This window comes from Peromyscus maniculatus, chromosome 17 (assembly GCF_049852395.1).
Source record: "Peromyscus maniculatus bairdii isolate BWxNUB_F1_BW_parent chromosome 17, HU_Pman_BW_mat_3.1, whole genome shotgun sequence".
Taxonomy (NCBI): domain Eukaryota; kingdom Metazoa; phylum Chordata; class Mammalia; order Rodentia; family Cricetidae; genus Peromyscus; species Peromyscus maniculatus.
In genome coordinates this window covers 7,234,637-7,247,815 of record NC_134868.1, presented here as the reverse complement: position 1 = coordinate 7,247,815, position 13,179 = coordinate 7,234,637, and the positions used below count along the sequence as shown (strand labels likewise).

Sequence of the window (13,179 nt, the reverse complement as noted above, 5' to 3'; positions counted from 1 at the left end):
GCTGTATTATTGTGATAGCAAGTTACCAAAAAAGGAGACTCATGTAGGTGGGGGGCACCACAGGGTCCAGAAGACAAGGATTCTTAGCTGAGAGGCAGAATTGCTTGGTAATTCACTCGGGTTCAAGTGACTGTGGCGTCATTTTTCCTTGAGCTCAAGCGACTGTTTTGAACATAAAAGAAGAGAAGATCAGTTGTGGGCTAAATGTGTCCTGAAGAATGAAAACACAAGTGGAGGGGACAGCCTGGTGGTCTCTAGAGGTGTCTGGATGGTTTCCAGGAAGGAAAGAAGATTGACACCTGTCTAGTCCTAGGCTGAGAGCCGGAAAAGAAATACACAGGAAATGGCTGATGGAGAGCAAGGAGACACTGTGTGAACCCTTGGGGCTGATGAGGTCCCCCTTGTGTAGAGGGGCTTGTTGCTTAGAACCAGGAAGAACTCTTCTGTAGTTCTGAGGTTTCAATCACTCAGTCACACATTCCTAGTGGATGGTTACCGTGTCTTCTGTGCCCATCACACTGTATTCCCCCATACCGGGTGTGGTGAGCTCCAACTAGTTCCTCTCCCTGAAGCTCACAGTTGGTGAGAAGCTATGGCAGGACAGTTGGGGTGTAAAGTAGGAGATAGGACCCTGCAGAGAGTGAGGAAAGGCACAGCACTCATCACTTTCCCCTTATGGTCCAAGGACTATTGTCAAGGTCCTGTTGACTAGAACATGCAAAATGTCTTACATCACTCATCACATAGCTATGTGAAAACAGACGTCATCCAGTGGTCAAAGCACAAAATGGGTCACAGAGAGGGCTGTCACGTCCCTTGCCTCAGGACACATTGTAGGAGAGCAAACTTTCCATGTGGACACTGACACACATATAAAGTCAAAATCAAGCCCCCTGGAGAAAATAAAAGGGTTTAAAATAAGAAGAAATGGGCAATGGCTTCTTGTGGAACTGACATTTCAGCTGATACTTGCAGGATGAGTAACTTTGACAGGAGAGGGGAAACTCCAGGAAGGACATAGTGTAAGCAAGATCCCAAAGTGGAGAGACTGTTTAGAAAATAGTGAGCTACTAATAAATGTACAAAGAACACTAGAAACTCTAAGGCTGGATAGTTGAGCAGGGGGTGCTGAGCTGAATCAATGATTTGGGTCATCAATCCAAGAACAGCAGGAAGCCATAGGCAGGAAATCATCAAATATGGAGTCACATGAAAGTGTCACTTTTTTATTTTGCGTGTGTTTGTATGTTGTATGTACATTTTAGAGGTTATTTGTGTAAATAAGTGCATGTGTACACATATATGCATGAGGGCAGGCAGAGGTCAATCTCAGTCATCATCCTCAAGTGGTGTCTACCTGGTGTGTTTGAGACAAGGTTTTTCACTTGACCTGGGACTCACTTATTTGGCTGGTTCTGTTGGCCAGTGAGCCCAGGCTGCTGAATTACAAGCATGTATCACCATGTCTGAATGGTTTTTATAAATGTGGGGTTTGGGTCAGAATTCAGGTCCTCAGAAGCACTTTAACAACTGAACTACCTCTACAGCCCCCAAATTCCCAGTTTTTTAACTGGGCATGAAACATCAGCATTGGTCATTTCTTACGGTTCAATCTATTTTCGTCACTGCGCTCGTCAGCCTGACCCTGCCAAGTTCAACTCATTGTTAGGATTTCTTTCCTTCCAACACGATTTCCTCATTTCCTGGCCAGCAACCCCAGGTTTGGGCCCAAGAGAGCCAAGAGTGAGAGCTGCAGGGTCTGAGGTGACAAGGGCCAGCCTCCCACACACTTCAGCAAAGGTCTGCGAGCATCCCAAGACACTTGCCTTTCATCCCAGCCCGCAGACTCTGTGGGTTTACCAGGGGAGACTGCTCCCTCAGACAGCTGCTCCCTGACCTCCTGGCTGCTCGGGAGATATTGGAATCCATGAGTTCACAGCAGAGGTGGTAGAATCCGAAGGCTTTAAGAGGAGGCTCTCAGGTAATACAATCCTCTTGAGCACAGTCCGTTACGTGGCCTTGTGTTCCCAATTTTCAGATGCTTCTCTGTGTGTGACCAGAATCTAGGTCACACCTCAACTGGACATCACTGCACTGAAATTTCTCATTTTTCATTTCGCCAGTTCATATTGAACTGGCAAGGAAAATCATGCAAGGCAAATCGTGTGAGGTAAGGAACGCGTTTCCCAGCATTCCTCACCAAGAGTAGGGCCAGAAACACCAGAGAGGACCCCCGACAAACTCCATGAGAGTACCAGAGAACTCTGACTGCTCCCTATGTTAGAGAGGCCCCAAGAAATTAGAGATGGTTTTCTCCCTAGTCCCAGTGTGAGAAGCTGTTTTAAACCGACTGGGGTGGAGGCCTTATGGGTTAGGGTTCCTTCCAGGGCTGAAACCAATAGACTGTGTATATATGAAAAGGAGACATTAGCTTGTTTTACATGACATGGTGATCGGGGTACAGAGCTCCTCGTACTCACAGAGAAGCGCTAGAAGAACCAGGAATGTTAATCACACAGGGACGCCTCCTCAATGGAGGAGATAAAATCAAATGCCTACATTCCATCCAGAAAGCTGAGAATGGAGGTTGCTACAGACTTCATCCAAATTCCCCAGAATGAATATTCCAGATTCTCCCCTCCCTGGACTGTTAGCCATGCTTAGTGGAGATGTCGCATGTATTCTATGGCCTACTGACCTCTATGCTATGGGTCAGAGACCACACTCGATTCTAGACCTTTTAGCTATAGAACCCACCCTCGTGGTCACATGCACTTTGTAAAGGAGTCTCTATGTCGTCACACTAAGTTTTATTGTACATCTGGAATTGGATAGATTGGACTGATGGTTGCCTGGAAACCTTTTCCCAAATTGTACTGTGTTTTAAATACACTGACAATGAACCGCTTGGTATGAGACGCTCCAAAGTCTGATCCAGGCGGACAAAGTCAACTGCACTGGGTTTTCATTCGTATCTCTTTGTGCATTTTGCTTCCCTATGTGACACCTGCAGAGACCCCCCTCAATACAGTCTGAGTAGTCCAGTAATGGCTTCCTCTAGACTGGGGAGACTAAGAACCAACTTGAGAGGCTGAGTGCCTCAGTGGTCCCAATCTGGAATGGGAGGTCTAAAGACTTCTTGGGGCACCAGTGTTTGTTGTCTGCATTGGAAGCTCGAAGCAGCTGGGCTCTGATGGGAGCAAAGGAATGCGGCAGCAATGGCGGCGGCAGCAATGGCAGCACTGGGCTAGTGAGACACGGAGGGAATGAGGTCAAGGGCGGTGTTTTCCCTCCGGCCTCCTTCAAGGCTGGCCTCCACCAGACGGGGCTGCCTACATCCAGGGTCTGGTCTTCTATTTCACTGAAGCTGCTCCAGAAAAATCTCTCACAGGTGTGCCCACCAGCTTGCCTCTTGGTTGATTTCAAATCAGTCAAGCTAAGGACTGGAGATCACCAGCACAGAAGGGAAGAGTTGGGCTTGCATATTTAGTTGAGTTCGATGTTTTCTCACCACCTTGATGTAATGCTTGGAACAAGGTCCCCATTGAAGATGCCCATCTCTACTGCAATCACAAAAATTAAAGCAGAAATGTTGGAGGGAATTGAGAAGCCTCCCACTACACAATGAAACCTCACATGTTTGTTTTTTTTTTTTTATCAATATCTGTCTCATTTTCTGAAGATTCTTCCCACAAAAGCTTATTCCATCTTTTCCTCTCCTCAGATTACTGCCAACTGCCCATACCACATTCAGTAACTCAAAAGGCAAGAATATGGCTTACCCTACCTCTTTTTCGATCCTAGAAGGCCACTTGGTGAGGAACTGAGGGGGTGGGTGCCACTGGACACAGTGGGGTTAGACTATTCACTCAGCACTCACTCGAGGGAGTTCATTTCTTCTTAGGGGAGAAAGGTAAAAAAATTTCCCACACTACATTATTAATATTAGCCTATGGAAAGCATAACCAGGGAGACAGAACTCCAACGTCTGGTCTGTGAAGAACAGAATCGCATTGCCAAAACAAAAGCAAATAGCCATTATGCAGAACTCCTTCAAGGTTCAGGGTGACTTTGAGAATGGCCTCTCAGTAATAGAGGGACATGAAGTTCTCAGGAAAGCTTCAGTGTGTCACTGTCGGAGAGTCTGTGATTTAAAATTTAATATGTTCAACACAAGGAAAATTGAAATTCTTGACTAAAAGAAAAAGCCAGAGGACAAGTAGAAATGAAACCAGCACCAAGGAAGAGGGGGCATGGAGGTGGGTGTCCCTGCATTCAGAAAGATATTCTCTGTTATGAAGAATGTGTTCAGAGAGATGGAACTGTTCTCTATCACAGGGGACCTATGTGGAGTTTATTTCTATAGACAAACGATTAAGCTTACTGAAAATAAGACAGAGGCAGAGCTCAGGAAGCTAGCTTTCAAAGCAGCCAATGTTGACCTTGTGAATGGCATAGACCTGGCTTTTTCTCCTAGCTCTTGCTGCATTATGAGCAAGTTCATGTTTAGAAGTACAGTATTGATGGTGAAGAACCCCGCACAAAGCGTATCCACCACTGGTTAGCCTTTGGTTAAGGGTCTAGGGAGCAGGTTAAGAGTGATTAAATTTTTGGCAAAGCCATGCATTTTTGACAATCTATAGAGTCCACCCTATTGGGAATCATGTGTTGTTCACCTGAATCTGCAAGACAGTGGAAGGTTCTGCTCCAAGAATTCCTACCTTCACCATGGAAGAAGGAAGGGGCTAGGATTTTGCCAGGAATGAAGGGGGAGATAAGCGGTTTTTTTTTTTTAATTTGGAAAATAAAGTCAACAGACCAAATGCATACACAAATAATCATATCGCAAAAATATGATTTAAACATAACCAACTGCTTTAAGTCATAGGACTGAAAACACTGAGAGGATCCCAGCCTATGACCTGCACGAGTGCATGCTTGAGACTTATGGCATGGCAGTCCACACAGTGCAGCATTGTCTTGGCTGTAGAGCAGCGAACACCCTGGAAACACTGAAGGCTTGCTCAGGGTGGAAAGAGTCAAGGGGAAAATAAAGACAAAGACAGAGTTGTTGGGAACCGAATTGTTGGGTCCAGACTGTCAGTGCTGTGATTCAGGAAAAAGTCTATGTGGGCTTTACAGGCAGTGAGGAGCTCAGCTTTGCTTATGAATGCAACTAGGGCCGGCCCAGAGGAGGGGGAGGGAAGACAACCGAGTGGACGTCAGATGAGAAACGCAGCCCTTCTGCTTCTGGACATGAAGCAGAAACGGTGTCTTAGCCAGGCTTTCTATTGCTAAGATGAAACACTGTTACCAAATGCAACCTGGGGAGAAAAGGGTTATTTTGTTTATGATTCCACATCACAGGCCATCATCAAAGGAAACCAGGACAGGAACTCATACAGGAGACAGGAGCTGATGCAGAGGCCATGGAGGAGTGCTGCTTCCTGGCTTGACCCTCATGGCTTGCTCAGCCTGCTTTTTTATAGAACCCAGGACCACCAGTCCAGGGATGGTACCATCTACAATGGGTTGGGCCCTCTCCCGTCAGTCACTGCTTAAGAATACCTTACTGGCTAGCCCGTAGCCTGATTTTATGGTCAGGCTTCCTCAATTGAGTCATTTTCTCAATTGAGGCTCCCTCCTCTATGATGACTCTAGCGTGTGTCACAGTTAACATAAAACTAGCCAGGACATACAGTAAAGAGGTTAGGTGAGGGGGAGTGGACACTCTTCCCACAGCTGCGCCGAAACCAAACATGTGAATGAGCATTGTGTTCCAGAGCAGACTTTAGAGACAGAAGGGGAGAAGTAGGCAAAAGTAGGAAACAGAGACTCAGTGGGGCTTGACTTTGGTCCACCCAGCCAAGGAAAACAAGCAGTGCTTTAGTTCCCTCAAAGGAGCATGATGGAGTTTGCTCAATGGTGAACTCATGATAATAAACAATTACTTCAGGGAAGAGCTCCCACGAGCTCCATGAGGTGGAGTCACCGAGGGGACCTCCTGTTTCTGAGCCTTTGTGTCTTCCTCTGTAAAATGAGGAAGAATGACAGGAAACTTGTCTGGGGATGCCTCACTAGAAATTTACTCATCATCCAAAGACAAGCTGACAGAAAGGCAGCGGGAGGCACTTCTAATTGTCTCGGTGAAAAAAGATCCACTGGGGCTAGAGAAATGACTGGAGGGGTAAGTGGACTTTCAGCGCAAACATGGGCACCAGAGCTGTGGTCCCGGCCCTCACCCAACAAGCTGGGCATCTAACGAGTGGTTTTGACCCCAACTCCAAGGGAGTGGAAAGGACAAGACTGCTCCTAGCTATGGTGAAGGAGAAAGCTTATTGTAGATAAAAAGGGAGAGGCGGGAAGAGTGGCCATGACTTTGAGCAGAGTGAGGAGTGTGGGGAGGGGAGAGGGGAAGAGGAAATACTGACCTAGTGTGGCAGCTTGAGCCAAGAGAGTAGATGAAAAGGATGAGGTAACCAAAATAGCTGGATCAACCAACAGAGGATGAGTAAGCCAAGTCTCTGCAGCAGAGCATCTGGCAATTCCATGGACCATGTAGGGCACTGAGGCATGGCTTATAATACATAATCCTCCTAATCAGCCTGCAGAAAAACGGAAGTCAAAACCTCAGCCATTCTGCTATATACACATCAGAATGATCACAACCAAAAGACAGAAAACCAACATGAATGAACTGCATAGAAAGAAAACAGCACCTGAGAAAACTATTGGGTTCATCTACCAAACAGCCTCAAGATCATACTCCTGGGTCTGATTTAAGCAGATTCCATTTAAAAAAAAAAAAAAAAAAAGCATATACGGTTTTTTGGTTTTTTTTTCTTCACCAAAAATATGTATAGGGGACTGGAGAGGTGGCTCAGGGGTAAAGCATAATCAGGAGGGTCTGACTTTGGTCATAAAGTCAATGCATATCTGTTGTTGGCTGTTTTTACTCTTAGCTCTTAGGCTCCTTGGGGGGCCTACCACCCAGTTCTCACACAGGCTTTTCTTACTTATAAAGGCCTGGCTTGTTTCTAGCCAACTTTTCTTAACTTTTCTTAAATTATCCTATCTATCTTTTGCCTCTGGGCTTTTACCTTTCTCTATTTCTGTATATCTTCTCTTTCCTTCTTATTCCATGGCTGGCTATGTGGAGTCCTTCTTTTCTCAATCCTGCATCTCTCTCTTTTTTTCTGCTATTTATTCTCTTTGCCTGCCAACTCCACCTATCTTTTTCCTGCCTTGCTATTGGCCACTCAGCTTTTTATTAGACCACTCAGGTGTTTTAGACAGGCAAAGTAACACAGCTTCACAGAGTTAGACGAATGCAACATAAAAGAACACAACACATCTTTGCATCATAAAGCAAATGTTCCACAGCATAAGTGACTCTAACACATCTTAAAATGATATTGATGGTTATGATAAACGGCACTGGTGGCGGTGCTGGTTACTGGTGGAAAAGTCACGGGCCACGGCCAGGACTACCAGAGTTATAGAGCTTTATTAGAAAGAAAGAAAAAGAGGATAGGAGGGAGGAGCCAGGCCTGGACAGAAAGGAAGATGGCGGGAGCAGAGAGGGAACAGAGAGAAGAGTGTGGGGGTCTGAGTCAGGCTTTTTAAGGTGGGGATTACGTGACCAAGGCGGGTACATAGTCGCCAGTGCCCGCTGATGATGTAAGATGTAAGACACAGGACCCCGAGCTGTGCATGTACAGAATCCTAACAGATATTCTACAACACATGTGATCCTGAGACACATACACAGTGGGGGGGGGGGGGGGACATAAGGGGAGTGGAGAATAAGCAGAAGCAGAAGCAGCAGCAGGAGAGAAAGAAGAGGAGGAGGACACAAAATCAGATCTGTATAATTTCATGTGGTCAGGTTCTAGAAGAGTCAGTAGGATTCCGTAGTGTGGTATGGACCAAATGGTAATCACCTTTGAAGGTGAGGGAACAGAGGACGGAAAAAATGCTGGGTAAGGAAAGGGTTTGGGGGCAGGCTGCTGTCATCCTTCCTTTCAGTGCTTCTTGCCTGGACGTGTTCAGTTCCTAAAAACTTACATGTACTGGTCAACGTGCTCCCGGAGATGCACACTCGCTCAGCCACAGACTCCCGGAGATGTACACTCTGAACCGCAGACTCACAGAGATACATGTACTCACTGAGCTACATACCCAGGGTGTGCTCACCTTCTGTATAGACATTACTCCATACGAAGTCCTGAAGTTAGAGTTGGAAGCGTGCGGGCACAATCCTGTTTATACTCCAATGGAAGGCAGGGGAAAGACAGAAACAGTAATTCGTGGCCGGCACGGCCTTGGGAGCACTTAGTACATACTTGGAGGGCAGCTGAGAAAAGTGGAGGTCCTCCCCTGCTCAAGATTGAACTGTTCTGGCGGGAGCGAGGCTATTCTAAGGTGACACTCCACCCTTTTTCTGGTGGGTCAGGTGCTCATTAAAACAATTGTCCTCCAGCACTGGAATTTCCCCCAGGAATCTCTCATAGGGAGCAGGAACAGGGTGGAGGCTGAAGCCAGCTGGAAGAGAAATTTGTCTATTTCACGTGGTTCTGACAACCTGTCCAACCACCATGCAGGAGAGGCTGGAGCAGACAGTGAGGACGGGAGGGGAGTATCTGGACTAGGACTGCTTAGTGATGCACAGCCTTGCCTTCGGTTTAAAGATAGACCTCAATGCTAAGACGGACTGGGAGGGGTCACTGGACCGTTAACTCCTCTTCCCAATACGGCCACAATGACTAGATGTCCTGTATGTTTTTCATTACTGCTGCTCTTGTTTGTTGGCCTGTTGGTGATTGACAGCTGAGGCTAGCTAGCTTTTTCGGGCTGCCAGGGCCCAGAACTGCCTTCATGATGTTAATTCATTTAAAGGTGGACAATAGACGTTTGCGAATAAGGATAAAGCCTTCCTGGCCCCATGGCGTCTGCAATGGTGGATAGCTGCCTTCTCAGTCACCATCGCCTGTATTTGGTATTCTCCTGTGTGTCTCATACACTGTCTTGTGTGGCTCTGGTGGGCTGAGGGGTGGTACGCCTCAGAGGAATGAGGCTAAGGCTGGGCGTGCAGCCAAGTGTGGCTCTAGAGAAATTCTAAGCTGTGAAGAGGATGCTAGACCCAGTCAGGAAGGAAACTGGGTGTTGTCTAAAGATTTGAGTTGGGCATGTTACGATAGAAGCCATGAATCAAAGGAAGGACTCTGAGCTGAAGGTTCTCTGCAAGAACAGAAAACAGTCACGGGTTTCCCTGCTGTGGTGTATTTAAAAGTACCACACATACAGTGGGATTTCTAGGTTCTAAAAATGTCTGCAAACACCCTAGTTTATGACTTCAAACTATAATACAAAGGTTCTAAAACTGGTGGAGAAATTCTGTTTCAAAAATGCTACATTATTTGAAAGGGAAAAAAAGAGCTTTTTATAAACCAACCTACAACACGAGGCTTTGAAATAAACTTTTGGGGGCTTGATAAGACTAGGAAAGAAGGCCAGAGTTCCTACAGCTGAGGTCAACAGAAAACTGTGACAGGGTTCTCAGCCACAGAGGTGAATTCTGTGCATTTAGGCTTGCATGAGATGCCTCAGGCAGGAATTTTAGACACTGCAGTTTTTACAAATGTGTTGTTCACAGAAACCACACTCCCCATTCTGAACTTCTGGAACCATGCTTAACTACACACACACACACACACACACACACACACACACACACACACACACACACACAGAGAGAGGGGGGGGGCGGTTGTCAATCATCCCATGCTTATCTTTGGTTTGAATTCAGATTTCAAGTCTACTTTCTGCAAGGTCCTGTGGTATCTGAAAAGTAACACAAAATTTCTTTGGAGGAAGTCCAAAGTGGTTCAGGAGCTGTGGCTCCTGGCACCAAGGTACCCACAACAATCCCGGTTTCAGATATAAAATGACCACATTTCCCTGTAGTGACTTCCTTTCCAGTGATTTCTTCACCAAAACATGAACTCTTGGTTTGGTAAGATGGCTCAATGGGTAACCCCATTTGCTAAGTAAGATGGATGACTTGAGTCTGAGCCCCAGAATCCATGTAAAGGTGTTCCCTGACCATCTCCCCAACACACACACCAGGACGCAGAAATGTCAATAGCTCTTGTTCAAAAGTAGGAAACTGAACCAGAATCCGCTAATAATTGCCTCTTATATGGTGTATGACATTACATGAGCAATAGTATGAAAACCAACATGGGTCCCACGGATGTGTTACATCTTAGGAAGTCTGTATCTGAGCCAGTGGTACTAAGGGCAGATAGAAAAAGAGTGGAAACAGGATGACAGGGCATATGCTGATGCCGATCCCATTTGGAAGAGGGACATACTAACTAGAAGCTAACCGTACAGATGACACACTGTGGATTGATCACCAGGGTAGAGGGGCAGATGGGAAGGATGGGGGGGGGAGGAGGAGGAGGAGGAGGAGGAGGAGGAGGAGGAGGAGGCCTTCCTACCAGAAAGATCAGGAAGAAGGGGAAAGGCAGAGTAGAAGAAAGACACATCTCAGTTTGGAAGGTGGCCCTCGTGACATGTCAAAGGGCTTAGCGACCATATGCAGGCAGCCCAGGCAGAGTGAGAGGTGGAGCCCCTGTTACAGCCCCCTGGCTGGGACCCACCAGGCATGTGTATCCAACACCACTCCATCTGCTTCTGTGATTAATTGCTTTTGAGGAAGGCTTTATTCCCAGTGGGAAAATAGCAGAATATGAAAAAAAAAATTTTTAGAAGTGAAAAAGATATGACTGCTTGTCAAACTTGAATAGGGAACTAAAACAGAGCTGGCATGTGCTACTAAGAGAGAATCTGCAAATAAAACTAAGGTTTTTACCCCAGGAGATGCTTGGTGCATGAGAACCCTATGACAGCATTCTGTATAGGAGAGACCCATAGTGTCAACCAGAATGATAACAATAACTAAAGACCACTGGGCAGTTGGTGTGCACTGGGCGGTTGGTGTGCACTGGGTGGTTGGTGTGCACTGGGTGGTTGGTGTGCACTGGGCGGTTGGTGTGCATTGGGCAGTTGGTGTCCACTGGGCAGTTGGTGTGCACCAGGTGGTTGGTGTGCACTGGGTGGTTGGACCAGAAACTTTGATCTTCAGAAGGTAAAAGTACCTTCCTGGACTGCAGTCTATCCATTGCCAGAGAGGCCTCTAATAAGCACAAAAAAATGATCCTTAGAGTTATGTTGTTTTCTTCCCAGGCAAAAATAGCACTAAAACTTTATCTGCATCTAATTAGGAATAGAAATGACTGGATAAACCAAAGGGTAGTTCTAGAGTCAATGTAAAAGCCAAGAATCCGAGAAAAAACACAGATAAAATAGAAAAGAGTAACGAGTGTTAGTCCATGCAAATGTGTCATGTGGCATATTCATCTGTTTTTAAAAGGCTGATTTTATTCCTGATTGTTCTTCAATGTACAATGCCTGCCATGTGTGTGCCTGGTGCCAGTGGAGGCCAGAAGGAGTCAGATCTCCTGGAAATGGCAAAGGGTTTTGAGATGCCATGTGAGCTGGACACTGAACCCAGGTCCTCTTCAAGAGCAGTAAGTGCTCTTAACCTCTGACCCTTTTCTCTAGTACCACAACACATATTTTTATTTCTCTCTTAAGATTATAATTAATTGTAAGTAATATTTTCCCTTCCCCTTAACCCTCCCATATGCCCCTTCCTGCTATCCTTCAAATTTATAGCCTCTTTTCTTATTAATTGCTATTCATGAATATTATATGGATATATATATATATATATATATATATATATATATATATATATATATATATATATAACCTGTTGAGTCCATATAAAGTTACTTGTATGTATGATTTCAGGAATGACCATTTGACACTGGACAACTAATTGGTGTGCTCTTCCTTGGGAGGACACTTCTCCTGCTCCCAGCTTTCCTTAGTTCCCTAATAGTTCCCTGTGTAGGATGAGGACCCATCGACGTTAGATCATCCTGTCTGTTGGTGTTATCTTTGTTCAGCATAGGTTTGGGAAGTGTTGGTGAGACCTTATGGGTACAGCTTATGACATTACTAGGAGACACAATCTCACAGGGAGCCCCCAGATTCTCTGACTCTGACAATCTTTCCACCTGAGAGTGCACAGCATGCATCTCCTGGATAATTAAGTAGACCAAATAATGGTCACCCCAAAGGCACCCAGGTCCTAATCCTTTAGTGTTACCTGCTACGGCTAAAGTGAAGGTGTGTTACATTTGTTTATGCTGAATTTGTTTAATTATACAAAATGTATTGCATTTGTTTCGCCTTTCCTGCCTAAGGTACCTGATTGGTCTAATAAAGAGCTGAATGGCAAATAGCTGGGCAGAGAGAGGAATAGGCAGGGCTGCAAGGAAGAGAGAATAGGAGGAGAAATCCAAGCTAAAAAGAATGGGAAGAATGAGAGAAAAGGAGAGAACAGGAGAGACGCCTGCCAGTCAGACACAGAGAAGCAGTGAAGGTAAGATATTCAGAAGTGAGAAAGGTAATAAGCCCCAAGGCAAAAGGTAGATAAAGAGAAGCAGGTTAATTTAAGAGAGCTAGCCAGAAAAGTGCCTAAGCTAGGCAGAGCATTCAAAACTAATAATAAGTCTCTGTATCATGATTTGGGAACTGGTTAGTGGCCCAAAACAAGAAGCCTGGTACAATCCCCTGCTGGCGATGCTTGTTGGGGAGGTTCTGGAACCATTATGGGGTGAAGTCTAGATGAGGAAGTGTGTTGTCTGGGGGTGAGCCATGAGGTGGCTAGTCTGGCTGCTGGTGATGCTGTTTGGGGAGGTTCTGGAACCATTATGGGGTGAAGTCTAGATGGAGGAAGTGGGTTGTCTGGGAGTGACCCTTGAGTGGCTAGTCTGGCTGCTGGTGATGATGTTTGGGGAGGTTCTGGAACCATTATGGGGTGGAGTCTAGATGGAGGAAGTGGGTTGTCTGGGCTGGGCCTTGAGGCAGCCAGCCTGGCTGCAGTTCTACCTTGAACTCGCTGCATTTAGAATGCTGTCCCAATGCAAGCAGGTGCCTTGTTCCTCCAGGGCTGCAACCAGCAGCTTTTCTCCATGCCTGCCTGTCTCTATGTCACAGAGGCAGCAAGGGCGGCCTAGCAAACAAATCACAGTTCTGCAA

At 46.0% G+C, this 13,179-nt stretch overlaps 1 long non-coding RNA gene across 1 annotated transcript; it reads right to left on the bottom strand.

Annotated features, from left to right (window-relative positions):
* Positions 1-1,225: 1,225 nt before the first annotated feature.
* On the bottom strand, positions 1,226-8,391 carry LOC121823450 (uncharacterized). The gene is made up of 3 exons (XR_006064931.2): positions 8,197-8,391; positions 6,432-6,605; positions 1,226-3,563 (listed from the first exon to the last, which is right to left on the bottom strand). It is a non-coding gene; the product is annotated as an uncharacterized LOC121823450 (long non-coding RNA).
* Between the last annotated feature and the right edge of the window lie 4,788 nt (positions 8,392-13,179).